This window comes from Malus domestica, chromosome 16, assembly GCF_042453785.1.
Source record: "Malus domestica chromosome 16, GDT2T_hap1".
In the NCBI taxonomy this organism is placed as follows: Eukaryota; Viridiplantae; Streptophyta; class Magnoliopsida; order Rosales; family Rosaceae; genus Malus; species Malus domestica.
In genome coordinates, this window is record NC_091676.1 from 5224211 (window position 1) to 5240211 (window position 16001).

The 16001-nt window shown below is 41.5% G+C and overlaps 1 pseudogene; it reads right to left on the bottom strand.

The window, feature by feature from the left end:
• Positions 1-3138: 3138 nt before the first annotated feature.
• Positions 3139-11186, bottom strand: LOC103409306 (uncharacterized; annotated as a pseudogene).
• Between the last annotated feature and the right edge of the window lie 4815 nt (positions 11187-16001).

The following is a 16001-nucleotide window of genomic DNA, read 5'->3' on the forward strand; positions in this document are numbered from 1 at the left end:
AGTTTTTATACAGGGAAAAGAGAGAGAAAAGATTCAAGAGTGTCATGTGAACTCACTGTCGCCCACTCTAACCTCCCACAGGAATGCCTGGATCCCTTTACAACTTGCTTTTAGAAAATACACCTCCCTTCCCGCACTTTCCATCTCCTTTTTCTTTTCCAAGATGTAATGCTTTACGTTCCAAGTTCCAAGTTCCAACATGTCCATTTTCGAACTGTTACTTTCAACTGACAAGGAACAATTTCACTTATCCTCATCCTCAAATCTGTCTGTTTTCCAAGATATTTTGAGCTCAAAAGCTAAATCCTTGACGTATATACAGTCTTGATGCCTAAAATTAATTTTAACGGTAAGATTGACCTCCTCGATCAAGAGATTGAAGAATATATTTTGTACTTGATTGTTCTTGGTAACGAAACACTTTGTGGCTTCTGTCAAAAAGAAAAAAACAAGGCGTCGGACAATCCTTCTAAACCAGCTTAGCGTGGGTACTGACCAGACTGGCAAAGATTACTAGCTAGTGCATTAGTATTACCCTAACCTTGCATGCATGTCGATATTTAGGTCGGACAACCCTGCCGTTAAGCCCAACGTTGCATACATGCGTAAAGAAAATGTACTTCAAAGCTCAAGAACACATGTTTAACTAGTTATTCTGATCAAACACATCAAAATTGTCATCAAAATTCCTAATCTATCACACGTTTGCAATTGGTTTAAAAAATGAATAAAAACGCTTTTAGAGAAAATATTATTTGATCCCAAAAGTACTGGAAATGCTTCATGTAATAAGCAACAGTTATATGCTTCTTGTAGGAAGCACTTCAAGTGTTTTTTTTCTTCAGGATTCACTATATTTTTACTAAATATTTGTTTCAAAAACATTTTCACTAAAAACGCTTTTATTCATTTTAAAGTCATTTTCAAACGAGCATCTCTTATGTTATAGATTTTACAGTTGTTGCTAGCAACTGTCATAACAGAATTAACGGGATCTAATAGCCAATAATAGTAACCCAGATCATTAAAACTAGCCAGTAATCATAAGAACAAACCAACGAATTAACATGTGACAGAATCTGCATAACCTTCTCCATATCTGTATATCAAATTAATTAAGTTGACGAAAATTATATTACTGCGCTGTTTTGCACGTTGTTGGAAATATTTTTTTAACTTTTTAATTCATGGGATCATGTGATGAAGCCATAAATAATATGTTTGGCCGCCATGGCTGGAACCTTCGGCATTTTGCTGACAATTTGAGATGCCAACTTACATTACACACAAATATTGTGTGGTGGCGAAATTAACAATTCCCTGTTAACAAAAACTCGTTAAGTGACCATGTCCCCTGTGGCCTCACATTCATAACCTCAACTAAATAAATATACTCAACCAAATAAATTGACATTTATTTGTTGGAGAAAATTAGAAAATTGATCCTTGAATTTAGTTTAATTAGATCTTTAGAGTTAATTAAAAATATGTGAGTAGTATATATTAAACTTGTTATTTTGTAGAGCAATGATCGTTTTTCTCGTCCAAAATAAAAGGTTTTAAAAAAGCAAATAAAGGATGGAACTTTTGTGACAAGTTGAATAAAATTCAGGGACTAATACTCAAATTTTCTCCATGAGTTAAGCAAAACATTTGTTATCAGAAAACTAATAATATTGGACTTAGGATATCATCAGAATAAGAGAACCCCAAAAGCATGTTTGCCATTTTTGAGACCAAAACATGTGCAATTAAAAAATAAGTATGCATTATTGAGTTTTAAAATATGTTTGGAAGTGCCTTGGGTATTTATTTATGTTGAGATTTACCATGGATTGGATTTGAAGCTCTGTCAACGGGTAACATAATATTTTTGCGGTGACCTTTTTAGAAGACGACTTAAATATTTTAGATTTCTGGAAGGACTATGTATTACCATTCCACATGGAACAATCATTTTTATCTTAGTTGGAAGTTGATCCTAACCATTTGAAAAATATAAAAAAAAAAAATTAAAGAGAGACAAAATTGAAGTATAAATTTAATAAAATAAGGGTATTGTTATTGACACTCCAAAATTCTTGTTTTGCACTTCAAAATTTATATATTAAAAAAAAACACTTGTGAGAATGAAAAATGAGATTTTCGGAATGCTAATAATAGTTCTTTAAAATAATTAGGTTAATTAATAGAAAACTTGGGTGTTAAAGAGGCAAGAAAATTAAGTTTGGGCCTAAGCCTATTACTCTGATGTTATACAACTTTGGGCTTTTGCCCGTTTGTCTTCGAGTTTGTATGCAAGTTTGGTCCAACTGCGTTTAATTTTATGGTGGGCCCAAATAAGGCTACAAAAGCGAGGGTTTATTTAATTTAATTTAATTTTTTTGTTAAACGATGAATTTTATTAGATTAGTCACCGACAAAGTTTGTACCCACACCGTCATGCAACGGTTTAACACATTCCCACCATTGTAGTAAAGGACCACTTAAGTGAGGATTTTGTTTGGATTTATTCATTTTGCGTCATTAAAATGGTTGATAAGTCTCGTCCTCCTAAATCCAATGGTCAGAAAAAAAAATTGGAGTAACATATTGTTCGATCTCAATTTAACGGTAAAATAAGTACAATAACAAATGATATTATTAGAAAAATAATGTACTAAAATATATAAAGTTTAAACCATGGAAATAAAATTTAGAGCACCCAAAAAATCTGAAACACACAATTCCATCTACGACCAACGAACCCAATCCATATTTGCCTCCTTCCCTTTTCTCTATCTTCTCTTTCTCAAACTTCTAACTACTAGCTGATAAGCCCAATGGCCTCCACCCCCGTTCTCTCCCCCACCACCACCACCACCACCACCACTTCCTCCTTAGTCCACCACCACCACTTCCTCCTTAGTCCACCACCACCACCACCACTCTCTACAACTCTCCTCTAAATTACCCTTCCCTAACTCCCTCACCAAAACCAACACTCTCAGTTCAAACAGACCAGTCACCAGACTCAACGTGTCCACCCCAACCGACAAACCCACGACGGAAACCATCTACTTCGATGGCGGAGCCCACTACGGTGACCTCCTCGCCAACCTTATCCTGGGTTTCACTCTTCTCTGGCTGCCCTTGACTTTAGCTGCGGTCTTCAGGGCATTGTTTTTGAGGTACAGGTTTACCAACCTGCGGGTAACGGTAATCTCGGGACTGACGGGTCAGGATAGGAGCGATTTCTCGTACAAGGTGATCAAGGATGTCCAGGTGGTGCCACGTTTCATCGGCGAGTGGGGTGAAATTATCATCACCCTCAGAGACGGCACCAAGGTTGACCTAAGGAGTGTGCCCAAGTTCAGAGAGATCGCCAAGAATTGCCTCTCTTTGGCTGAAAAGCCCGCCGTATTGAAGGAAACGGGAGCCAAAGGCTTTTAATTTAATTATTACAAGGTTTAATTTCATGCAAAAACATTGATGTCGTTTCTTTTTCTTGTTTAAGAATTTTCAAAGGTATGCTAAATCAATTTTTGTAGATAATTAACTAGTTCTTACACTTTGAAGATTGAGAGTACCATACATATAAGGATCTAAATTATCTGATTTCGAATTTTTAAAGGTGCAAATACTTGAACTGATGACTATGAAATTGAATGGAAATGTATTTTGGTTGTTTAGGAATCTTTTGGGCCTAAGTTCAGTGTAGTGCTTTGTTTTTTCATACCAGTGATATTTAACTAGTCTAAATTACGATCAGTGAAGTAAATTTGAATTCGAGTTATGAGCATATCTGTTCTAGCTAATATGGCTTGAGCCACGTCAACCTGTACACGTGTGTACTTAACCTTGTATGTGGTCGATAGGCAATCATAAGGTGTCAAGATAAAATTTTGGGTTGCTCCTAGAATCACCATATTCGGGAATGGAACAGGATCCTCTCCTGAGCAGTTCCCTAGGGATCCTAAGGATCCGGCAATCATGTCCGTTCATCGTATATCGTGCGGTTAGAAATTATTTGAATTTTAAATTTTAAAATTCAAATATGAATAGTACCTAACGAAAACTGACCACACGATATAAAATGAACGGACAAGATTGCGGGATCCCTAGGATCCCTAAGGAACTGCTCAAGAGAGGATCCTGGTCCTTCGGGAATGGACTGAAATTGGGCACGACGCAGATCTACCACCCTATATGACGTTCACTCACTTTTTCGTAGGTTCTATTTATTTTTGTCATTTACATTTAATATAATTAACATTTGATGAGCATATATAATTTATGGGAATATATGTATTTAATAAATCACAATCGCATGATCTTTGCATTTAATGAGTAAAACAGTGGGTAAAAATCATTTCCATCACAATATAATCTAGGATGCCCATAATTTGTTTTTGGGTAAATTACAAAAAACTACCTCAACTATTAGGTCATTAATAGTTTCATACATCGTCTTTAAAAAGTTTCAATGTCATACCTTATCTTCGAATTTGTTACAATGTCATACCTTCCGTTAGTTGACTGTCAGTTCCTCAATTAAATGCTGACATGGCATGAGTCGAGGCCCACTTTTTATTAAAAAATTAATAAATATTATTAAAAACTTTAAAAAATCATTTAATATTTTTTTAAATATTAAAATAATAATTAATTAAAAAAAAAACAAACCATCCGTCATCTACCCCCTCCCCCTTCTTCTCTTCTCCCCCATCTTCATCTTCTTCCCCCGACTCCCCCACCTGCAACCTAGAGAAAAAAAAAAACCATCAGTTCATCTTCCCTTCTCCTCCTTCTCTCTTTTCCCCCATTTTCATCTTCTTCCCCCGACCCTCAACCTACAACCTAGAGAAAAAAAACCTAGATCCAGTCTAACACCATCGCCGGGTTCGTGAGGTGGAATCAGGAAACCCCTTTCGCCAAGCCGATTCCGCAGATGAAGAACATGGGCATGGAGAAAATGGGAGGAATGGGTGTGGATTTAAGGAGTGGGGTGTGTAGAGGAGGGAAGATGGTGGGTGCGGGTGCAAGGGTGGGTGCTGGTGCAGGGGGAAGACAAACTGGATTGCAGGTAGGGGTCGGGGGAAGAAGATGAAGATGGGGGAGAAGAAAATAAGAAGATGGGGATGGGTATACGAAACTGATGGTTTGTTTGTTTTTTTTTTTTTTAATAATTATTATTTTAATATTTAAAAAATATTAAATGATTTTTTTTTAAGTTTTTAATAATATTTATTAATTTTTTAATAAAAAGTGGGCCTCGCTTTATGACACGTCAGCATTTAACTGAGGAACTGATAGTCAACTGATGGAAGGTATGACATTGCAACAAATTCGAAGATAAGGTATGACATTGAAACTTTTTAAAGACAAGGTATGAAACTGTTAATGACCTAATAGTTGAGGTAATTTTTTGTAAACATACAGAAAATTCAGAGAAACGCTTGTTCAATCATACATACATAAAATTTGAAAAAAAATTCAACTTAGACGATGACTTGCACTTAACAAATGTTGGATTTACGATTGATGGGACCAGTGATTCAACACCTGTTACTGAGACCTATAAACAGAAAAATCAAGAAAATCTGAAGATAAAAAAAATCCAAATTGTTTTTTTTTTTTTTGAAAAAACTGGAATATATCATTAACCAGGGCTGAAGCCAATAGGAATACAGAAGGCCACCATCGGCCAACAACATCAAACATAAACGAGAATAAGGTAGAAGCTACGACACAGAGGCTTCCCCATGTCACCTTAATCACGTCAAAACAAAAGCTAAGTTATCACGTCCTGCCCCGAAATATATGTTTTCGGGAGTTAATTATAGTAGGCCCAACTTACAATCATAGTTAATTTATTTCATTAATCACATTCCTCTAAGTAAATAATTAGAATTCTTACAATCTATCCATATTTTCTTAAATGTCAAAACATATCTTTAAATTAACATTTGAATTCACTATCATTAGTCATCATTCTCCAAATAATTTCCTTCATTCCACGTAATCCATAACCATTTATCATTTACCAAAACACACAATTCCACTTCAAATTTAGAACCATTTCCTTCTCTTAGATCAAAATTCCATCTAAATATTAATTCTCGATTATTTAATCTCACTTATTGTATGGATGGATCTAACGTCTTGTTAGACTGCCTACATACCCTAAACAGGGATCAAGCCATTCGTAGTTCACATTTCCAAAATTTAAACCAAATCCGAATATATTCATTTAATCCAACATATACCATAATCGTATTAATATCCAAACCACAACAATTAGGTCTCACAAGCCTAATTAGAATAACGAAACTCGCATTAAAACACAATGTCGGCTCCCTGGCTAGGGCCGCCGCAAGCGTTGCCGCATGCACCATCACTGGTGGCGGTTGGCTGCCTCGACTCGTCGGAAAATATCACTATTTCTAAAAATTCTTAAATTTTACATAAATGTAAAGCAAACCATGGAGAACAACTTTTATACCTGGGCCAAAGTCTAATTTGGCCGGGAAACGCCTGAATTTGGCCACAAACTACCGGAACCCTAGAATTTGGGTAGTCTTAATCTATCACCTATGGTGCTCCACCGCCCCTATAGTTGTTTGGGATTTGCTCCAGGCCTCAAGGGGAGTTTAATGGTGGTATTAATTGGATGAAATCCTTTCAAAATTGATGGATCTCGAGCAAAACTCGCCGCACCCACCAGTGCGGTTTTTCCAAAGTTCAAAGGCAAATTTCTTGATTTTTGGGGTGTAATAAGAAGAGGGAAGGTCATGGAGTATTGTGGTAGTGTTTAGGGGTATTTATTTTACCGGAAAAACTCTGAATTTTGCGTCGGGGATCACAATTTGCGTCCCTTTGCCATCGGGTTCGCGGTCCAACTGTGACCCGGCCCGTAAGTTTCTCTCTCCCCCTTCTCTCTTTCTCACCTTTATCTCCTTCCCCTTTCTCGATTGGCCCCGTCTTCCTCTCTACTCCCCTTACTGGTCCTCTCATTTTCTTTTTTTCTTTTTTTTTTCCTCAATCCTGTGGTTTCTTTTCATCAAAGCAAGATTCCACAAATCCGGAATCTTCCAGACTCAAAGGAAAGAGACCATTTTGCCCCTATCTTCGCTCACTTCTATTTCATTCATTATAATTTCGTTTGACGAACGGTTTTCGTCTACATGCTCATGAGATCATCTTCCATCCAAATGTGTCAAGATATACGATAAAACTTATGAGGATATAATGCGTCCTCATATATTTACGTTGAACCAACAAGAAGCATTTTAGTCTTTCCACCTATCAATAAACTTTTCGACTTAAACTATAATAAATTTCGGTAATAAAATTTTAAAATTTCTCTATTATATCCATAAATCGATTCATTTTCGATTTTCTCGACATATTTATAATTATGAATATCTAATTCATATATTTTGAATTTTCAGGGTGTTACATAAGTTGGAGGGCAAGGTGTGCCATCCTTGTTTAGAATTTGAACAAACGAAGATGAGGGTTGTTGAACCAAGACTAAGTCGTACATCTCCGGTCCCACATATGACACCACAAAATCCGCTGCTCAATTAGTTGTTCTCAGTACCCAAGACCAGTCACACGACCTGAAATTTGCACATTCTCTGCAAATCTCACATAGGGTCAGGAAGACCTCCCAGTTTCCTTGATCAATACCTTCGTTCAACCAAGAAATGAGCTCATTCAAATCCGACTCCACCATAATATTCTCGAAGCCCCTCTATTTAGTTGTCACACAACCCTCCAAAATCCCCATCGCCTTTGCTGCCAACACACTGGGGCCCTGATTTATCTTCTTCTCACAACCAAGCAACGATAGGCAAAGTCACGAATTAGGACGCCGATATGGCAATTCCCTTTAATCTTTTCCAACTAGCATCCACGTTTACTTTAACCACCTCGTGCGTCGGCGGAAACCATCTTGGAGAAGCATCGAGCCCATTTGTCACCATTATTCACGCACTACCTTGTCCCGAGCTTGCCTCCAAGAAGGATGAGGCCACCATGGAAATAGCAAAGATGATTTTCGTCGGGGATAGTTGTCGGGAATTGAAGACCGCCTCACAATGTGCCTTCCAGATGGACCAGCAACTAAACGCAATATAGGCCAACGTTTTCCTCCTATCCTCATTCTGCCCCGGATGGTTGATCTATAATCTTTCGAGCTAGTAGAAATAGTAGAAACCTAGTGTGAACACGGAAAATTCCTGAAACGAAAGAGACAAGAACAAACGCGCACAAACAAATATTATGTATTTTTGATGATTTTGGGTTACAATCTCTCTCTATTTTGATCCTCTGATTCGATCTCCGTAAGGTGTTGATTTATGGATGTTTCGTTGATCCAAGGGCCGTCGGGGCTTGATCTTGGATGAACTGTTTGGAAGTTTCTTCAAAGGGCCGTGGGCTTGATCTTTGAAGGTGGATTTGAGCGGATCTTCAAGGAGCCATTGGGGCTTGATCTTGAGGATGAATGTTTCTTCAAGGGCCGTTTGAGGCTTGATCTTGAATAACGGTGATGAGCGGATCTTCAAGGGCTTTTGGGCTTGATCTTGAAGAAACAGTGATGAACAGATCTTCAAGGGCTTTTGGGCTTAATCTTGAAGAACGGTTGGATGTGTGTGGATTTGTCGACGTTGTTGATCCAAAGGGCCGTTGGGGCTTGATCTTGGATGAACGGATGATGAACGATGAACGAAGAACGAAGAGAGCTTTCTTGATTCTTCGGGAACCTGGATGCTTGAGAGCTTCGGAGTTTCAGAGCTTCAGAGCTTCAAGGTGTAATATCAATTGGTTCTTTCTCAAATGAATGAAATTGGGCTTGTATTTATAGAATTTTCCAAGGCCTAATTTTGAATATAATATTCCAGATGAAATAAGTCGTTTCTGCCAGGTGTTGACACGTGTCCTATTTGATGACTTTTCCAACTCATTTCAATTTTCGTTGAGTCACACGCTACGTGTAAAATTTATGTAATACATGAGCGTTGACACTTTGATTTATCGGTCAACATTTATTTACCGAAATTTCGATGTCTACAAATGCCCCCACTTCAAGGCACGTCGTATACATGTGCTTGTCACGTGTAGGAGATGCGTTTTGAAGTCCCTTACTGTAGATGTCGATCCAAGGGCCGTCGAGGCTTGATCTTGGATTGGGCTGGAGATTTCTTCAAGGGCCGTTTGAGGCTTGATCTTGAATTGGGCTTGAGATTTCTTCAAGGGCCGTTGAGGCTTGTTCTTGAATTTTTTTGTTTGAAATTTCTTCGAGGGCCGTCGAGGCTTGATCTTGAAGGTTGAAATTGGACCACAAGGAGCTTCATGTGGTAGATGATCTTTGGCTTTGGTAGTGGGTGAATCGACACGTATTTTGTTGCGCTTTGTTGACTTTCCACAGCTTTGATCTTGAACTGGGTTGAAGGATTTTCTAGATTCCTCCAATTGTTGATTTTCCACAGCTTATTCTTGAACTAGGTTTTGATTCAAGGGTGGTAGACACTTAATCTTGAATCAGACTTGTGATTTCTTCCAGGGCCGTCGATGCTTGATTTTGAATTTGGCTGGAAGCTTCTTCAAGGGCCGTTGAGGCTTGATTCTTGAAGGCTGACTCGAACACACGGCAAGCAGGCACGAGGTGAAGGTGACGACTTGTTGCTTTGTTCAATCTTTCTAATTCACACCTGAGTAGTTTAGTCAACGGTATGATCTCCGAGATTGATGGGCTCCTCTTCCAATTGGTGACTTGGTCTTTAAAGATTTGATTCAAGGGTGGTGAATCGGAGTCCTGGTTGTCGTCAGCAGACTTCATCTGTTGAACTTGGGGTGATTTGACGACGGTCATTGGCATCACAACATTGTCCGAGAGGCGTCCCTTCATCTCCCTGTGCTCTTGGCACAAGGCGCACCAGTGCAAGCAGCAGTGTGTCAAGCATGGGTCACACGGCGAGTTCTGTAGATGATACTTCTTCTGCAAGGATTGCCGGACAAGACCTGTATATACCCCACACATCCACCAAGAAAATAACAGACCCTCGCACAAATAAGAAATGAAGTCCTTGGGTCAATGTCATGGAAGATTGTAGTTAATGCTGCCAGAGCCATACCACCTTCAATACAAACGGCATGACAAATGCATGGTCTGTTCCAAGGGGTATCGTCTCTTAGGCTCTCAACATTGCGCCCAAACAGAACACATGGACAAAATAACCCTATCAAGCAACTTTCTCTATCTTCAGCACAGCCAAAAATTCTGGTTGTCCAAGGCTCATCTCCAGGGGGCTGATAGCTCTCGGGTAAAGGCTGTCCGCATTCATGACACCTGTGAACATTCAACTGGGGAACTTCGATGAGCTGATTGAGCTCGCCGGGCTTAATGTCCTCGGCCGGCGCTTGATCCTTTGTCAGCTTCACATACCGCGAGTGCGCAGTTCCGTCCGCCATCCGATCTGGTCTGGTCTCTCCTGCACCGCTTTCTCTCTGTTTGGTTGGTGGGGAATGAGGTGAAGGCGGTGGCGGCGGAACCGAAAGAGGCTGCTTTAAATCAACACTAAACTCTCTCTCCGGCGAGTTTGACAACGAAGACGATGAAGATGATGAAAGAGACTGCATTTTGGGATCCAAATGAATAGATGCTCGATCCGAAGCATTTGAAATTCTTGGCGAGGCAGCTGAGTTCTCCAAACCTCTCAGTGGTGACATAGAAGGTGAAAACGACTTGGCTTTTGAATCAGAACCGTCTGATTCTCTCTCCGGTGACGATGAACAATGTGATAATGGGGAAGGGGACTGATCATTTCGATCCGGAAAGGCCGTAACTTTTGTTAACCCATCTGTGTTGTTTCCGAATTTTAATTCCGGTGAAGAAATAGGAGAACTCTGACCCGAAACCACCGAAACTTTCGATAATGCATCTGGATTGATTCCGAAATGTCTCTCCGGTGACGAAATCAGCGAACCTTGATCTGTAACTACCGAAACTTTCGATGATGCATGTGGGTTCTTCTCTAATCCTTTCTCCGGCGACGAAGATAACGAGGACATCGACGGAGACCCTCCGTTTTGGTCCGATGCAGATGGGTATTCGTCAGCAGCTCTCTCCGGTGAAGATAGTGGAGTCAACGACGGAGACCGTACATTGATGTCCCCAAACGGCGTCGTATAACGCGTGGCTGAGGGCTCCGGCAATGGCCTCCGAGGGCAGAACCCGATCTGCTGCTGCCGGGTAGTGAATGTGGGCTCAGATGTCGGGCACAAAGAACCCGAAACCCCCGCCCGAGCAGCCAGAGACCGGTTGAAGTTCCCAATTATGGTCTTCTTCGTGGAAGGCGGCACCGGCGGCACGATTTTGCAGATTCCAAACTGGGAAGCCTCCTTCTCGATCTTGAAAATGTAGGCAATCGGATCTTGGAACTCAGCCCAGGTGGGGTGGTACTCCGGAGCTACAGATAGAGCGAGAGCAGCTGGTCCTGGGTCGGACCTTTTGACTCGGGCGCGATCAAGCTCAGCACCACGTGGATGGACAGCGGCGAGTACACGCGGCTTTGATTGTTTACCTTCGTTTTGATGCAGTTGCTTTGTCAGCCCCAACATGAAGTTGTTTTGGTTGATGATGCTTTCTCACAGCTCCATTTCTGATGTTCCTTTTACGGGCTTGTTGTCAATATGGGCCTGTGAAATGAAGGGAGGCCTGGGCTGTGATTCCCTTTGATGGGGACAAGGTTGGGGCGGCCCAATTTTTTTTTTTTTTTTTTTTTTTATGTTATTTTTTCTTTTTTCTTTTTTTTTTTTTTTCTTTTTTTTTTTTGGACAAACAAATATTGTAATAGCATTAAAACTTTTAATAAAATCTTTATTCCTTATTTTGGTGTGACTGAACTTAAATTTTGAATATTCGAGCTGCCTACGTACCCCTCCAAAGAAGAGATCAAGTCGTAACGTAGTTCAAATACATTTTTTCTTGGTATTTTCATTTTTGTGCCGTTTGCAGTTTTAACTCGTGCAGGCAAGGAGCGTTGGTGTCGCCTTTTATGCTCGTGCAGACCATGAGCGTTGGTGTTGCCTTTTATGCTCGTGCAGACCAGGAGCGTTGGTGTTGCCTTTTATGCTCGTGCAGACCAGGAGCTTTGGTGTTGCCTTTTATGCTCGTGCAGACCAGGAGCTTTGTGCCATGCAGTTTAGACTCGTGCGGGCGAGGAGAATTTGTGAATTTTGTCAAGCAATCCGGGAGAGGCGTTCCTCACAATTTTCATAGCAAGGAGCTTTGATCGCGTTATTGAAGAAGTCTTCGGGCAAGAAGTCGCGCATCGTGATGGCAACAGACGATTTTTGTGTCGCAATTTCATCATCTTCAACACGTTCACGTTGCTTTGAAGGTTGACAAGAACTGCTTTGCCCCCTTTCCGATTGGAGGACTTGTGGAGGAGACGTATGCTTCTTGTGCAATTTCTTAGGAGTGACTTGAGTCCATCCTTCAATTTTGCTTGTCTTGGAGGATGCCCCCAACGGTTGAGGTGAAAACTTTGAGTCGGAAGAGCCAGAAGTGAAGGTGGTATAGTTTGACTTCGCCACTTCTTCAAGATCTAACTCGATGATTCCTTTCTGAGCCAGCTTCATGATGAGATCTTTCAGCACGAAACATTTTTCTGTCGGATGACTGATGAAGCGGTGGAATTTACAGTATCTTGGACTGTCGGTACGATTCATCTCTTCCGGCCGTCTGCACTCAGGCAAACTGATCACCTTCTTGTCCAACAGGTCATCTAGCATGGCAACCACATCAGAGTCGGGGAATGGATAAGTCTTCTCCTCAAGCTCCTTCAAAGTGCGTCTACGCATCTCTTGATCACGAAAAGCTTCGGTTTGAATCGCCTTGCCTCGTGTGGATATTTTGACGGGAGATGTGTTGACCGTCATCGCTTCCTTGGTGGGTTTCCATGCAGCCTTTTCCACCTTTGTCCCAAGAACTTTGTCGTTCTTGTAGTCGGCGATCGGTTCTTTCTTCCCATGATGGGCGATGCTCAACTCCATGTCATGGGCGCGAGTGGCCAATTCCTCGAAGGTCCGTGGTTTAATGCCTTGAAGGATGTATTGCAAACCCCATTGCATGCCTTGGATGCACATCTCGATTGAAGAGGTTTCCGAGAGCCTGTCTTTACAGTCGAGGCTTAGAGTGCGCCATCTGTTGATGTAGTCAATAACTGGCTCGTCCTTCCACTGCTTTGTGCTCGTTAGTTCTAGCATGCTCACAGTGCGGCGGGTGCTGTAGAAGCGGTTGAGGAATTCCCTTTCCAATTGCTCCCAGCTGTTGATGGACTCAGGCTCTAGGTCCGTGTACCACTCAAAGGCATTTCCTTTCAGCGAGCGCACAAACTGCTTGGCGAGGTAGTCTCCCTCCGTCCCCGCGTTGTTGCAAGTTTCGACGAAATGTGCAACGTGCTGCTTTGGGTTTCCTTTTCCATCAAACTGCATGAACTTTGGTGGTTGATAACCCCTTGGCATCCTTAGGGCATCAATTTTCTTGGAATAGGGCTTCGAGTAGAACAATGAGGTATGTGAGCTCCCTTCGTACTGGGCCTTGATGGTGTTGGTGATCATCTCCTGCAGCTGCTGGATAGAAAGAGATCCCATGAGTGCCGCTGCTTGGTCTGGCTCCGGCTTCCCATCGATTTTCTTCACCGGGGGTTCTTCGTCTCCGCCAGCTCCTCCCTTTAGTGGATCATCCTCTGGGTCGGGTTTATCGCCGTCCTGCGCCTCCAGTCGGTTGACTAGTGCTGCAATTTGCAAGTCTTTTTCTTCCACAGTTCGGGTTAGCCTTGCGATTGCTTCATTCATTTGAGCCAGCTGCTCATCGATTGAAGTTGCTCCAATAGTCATGACTTGCATGGCTGAACTGTCGCTTGAATCGGCATCGGAGAGCATGGATTCGGCGTATTTCCTTGGGCTTTCCCCCCTTGGTGCCCTTAGTGAGGCTAAGGTGATCAAAGGCTCGTGCCTTGGGTGCTTTTGTTCCCTTGGCAGAGTTGATGCAGAGGTGAAAGAGGCGGCAGAAGTAGCTCTTGCCATGCTTCGAGTCGTGATGCCCAAAGTGACACCAGTTGCGACGAGGGCGCCTTTGTTCTTTGCGCCGATTATGGGAACAGCTTGAGCCTTCCTTGACGTCATTGATTTTGGAAGTGTGCTTATATTCCTTGAACGGAGGAAGAGATGAGAGGTAGAGATGTCCCACTGGGCGTGCCAATTTGTGAACACGGAAAATTCCTGAAACGAAAGAGACAAGAACAAACGCGCACAAACAAATATTATGTATTTTTGATGATTTTGGGTTACAATCTCTCTCTATTTTGATCCTCTGATTCGATCTCCGTAAGGTGTTGATTTATGGATGTTTCGTTGATCCAAGGGCCGTCGGGGCTTGATCTTGGATGAACTGTTTGGAAGTTTCTTCAAAGGGCCGTGGGCTTGATCTTTGAAGGTGGATTTGAGCGGATCTTCAAGGAGCCATTGGGGCTTGATCTTGAGGATGAATGTTTCTTCAAGGGCCGTTTGAGGCTTGATCTTGAATAACGGTGATGAGCGGATCTTCAAGGGCTTTTGGGCTTGATCTTGAAGAAACAGTGATGAACAGATCTTCAAGGGCTTTTGGGCTTAATCTTGAAGAACGGTTGGATGTGTGTGGATTTGTCGACGTTGTTGATCCAAAGGGCCGTTGGGGCTTGATCTTGGATGAACGGATGATGAACGATGAACGAAGAACGAAGAGAGCTTTCTTGATTCTTCGGGAACCTGGATGCTTGAGAGCTTCGGAGTTTCAGAGCTTCAGAGCTTCAAGGTGTAATATCAATTGGTTCTTTCTCAAATGAATGAAATTGGGCTTGTATTTATAGAATTTTCCAAGGCCTAATTTTGAATATAATATTCCAGATGAAATAAGTCGTTTCTGCCAGGTGTTGACACGTGTCCTATTTGATGACTTTTCCAACTCATTTCAATTTTCGTTGAGTCACACGCTACGTGTAAAATTTATGTAATACATGAGCGTTGACACTTTGATTTATCGGTCAACATTTATTTACCGAAATTTCGATGTCTACACCTAGGTCCAAATCGCTCCCAAACCAAATGCTTACTTAATGGACTCCTCTTGTTCTGATCAAATGGGGTAAATTAGGGAATGAGCACACTTGTGCCAGAAAAGATTATTGTAGCGATAGCCCCCCGCATTGCTCTTCACAAAAAATGTTTAATTTTTTGGAAGGCTAGACATGGACCAGAGTCTTTTCCAAACACATAAGTCAACAACCGCAGACGAAGAAAGGCGAAGAGCTTGCATCTGATGGTTAATCTTGTGGGTCCAACTAATCCATTTGCTCGAGGGCACCAATCGGAGTATCCAGAATCGACTGTCTATCAACCTCAGCCACCTGACATTTAACTGCCTCCAACTACCAAGTCCGAGAATGAGTGTCAATTAAAGAGGATACTTGCATTTTGGGGTCCATCACAACTCCTGGGACGAGACCTGGGTGTCCTGTCCCCAGCGCCAAAACCCAATGATCCATCCAAACTTTAACATGATCATCATCGATAATTTGCCAGTGCGAGCCCTTTGCAATAATTTCTCTACCTGCAAGGAGGCTAGTCTACGCCCAAAAGGCCCTTCCCCCTTGTGAGCATTGAGGAAAGATAATTGGGGAAATATAGGCTCACAATGACTCGGGCTCATGTAGTAGACGCCAACATTGTTTTGCTAATAAAAAAAGGTTAAAATCCTTCAGGTTCCGAAACCACATACCCTCTCCTATTTTAGCAAACCCAAAGCATGCTGACTCTCCCAATGGATTTTCCGCTTACCCCATTTTTGTCCCCACCAGAAATTAGCGATCGCGGCATCAATATCGTTGCATATATTGTCGGGGAAATAGAAAATATTCATGGGATAAGCATGGATTGCTTAGGTAACAACTTTGATTAACATTTCCTTACCG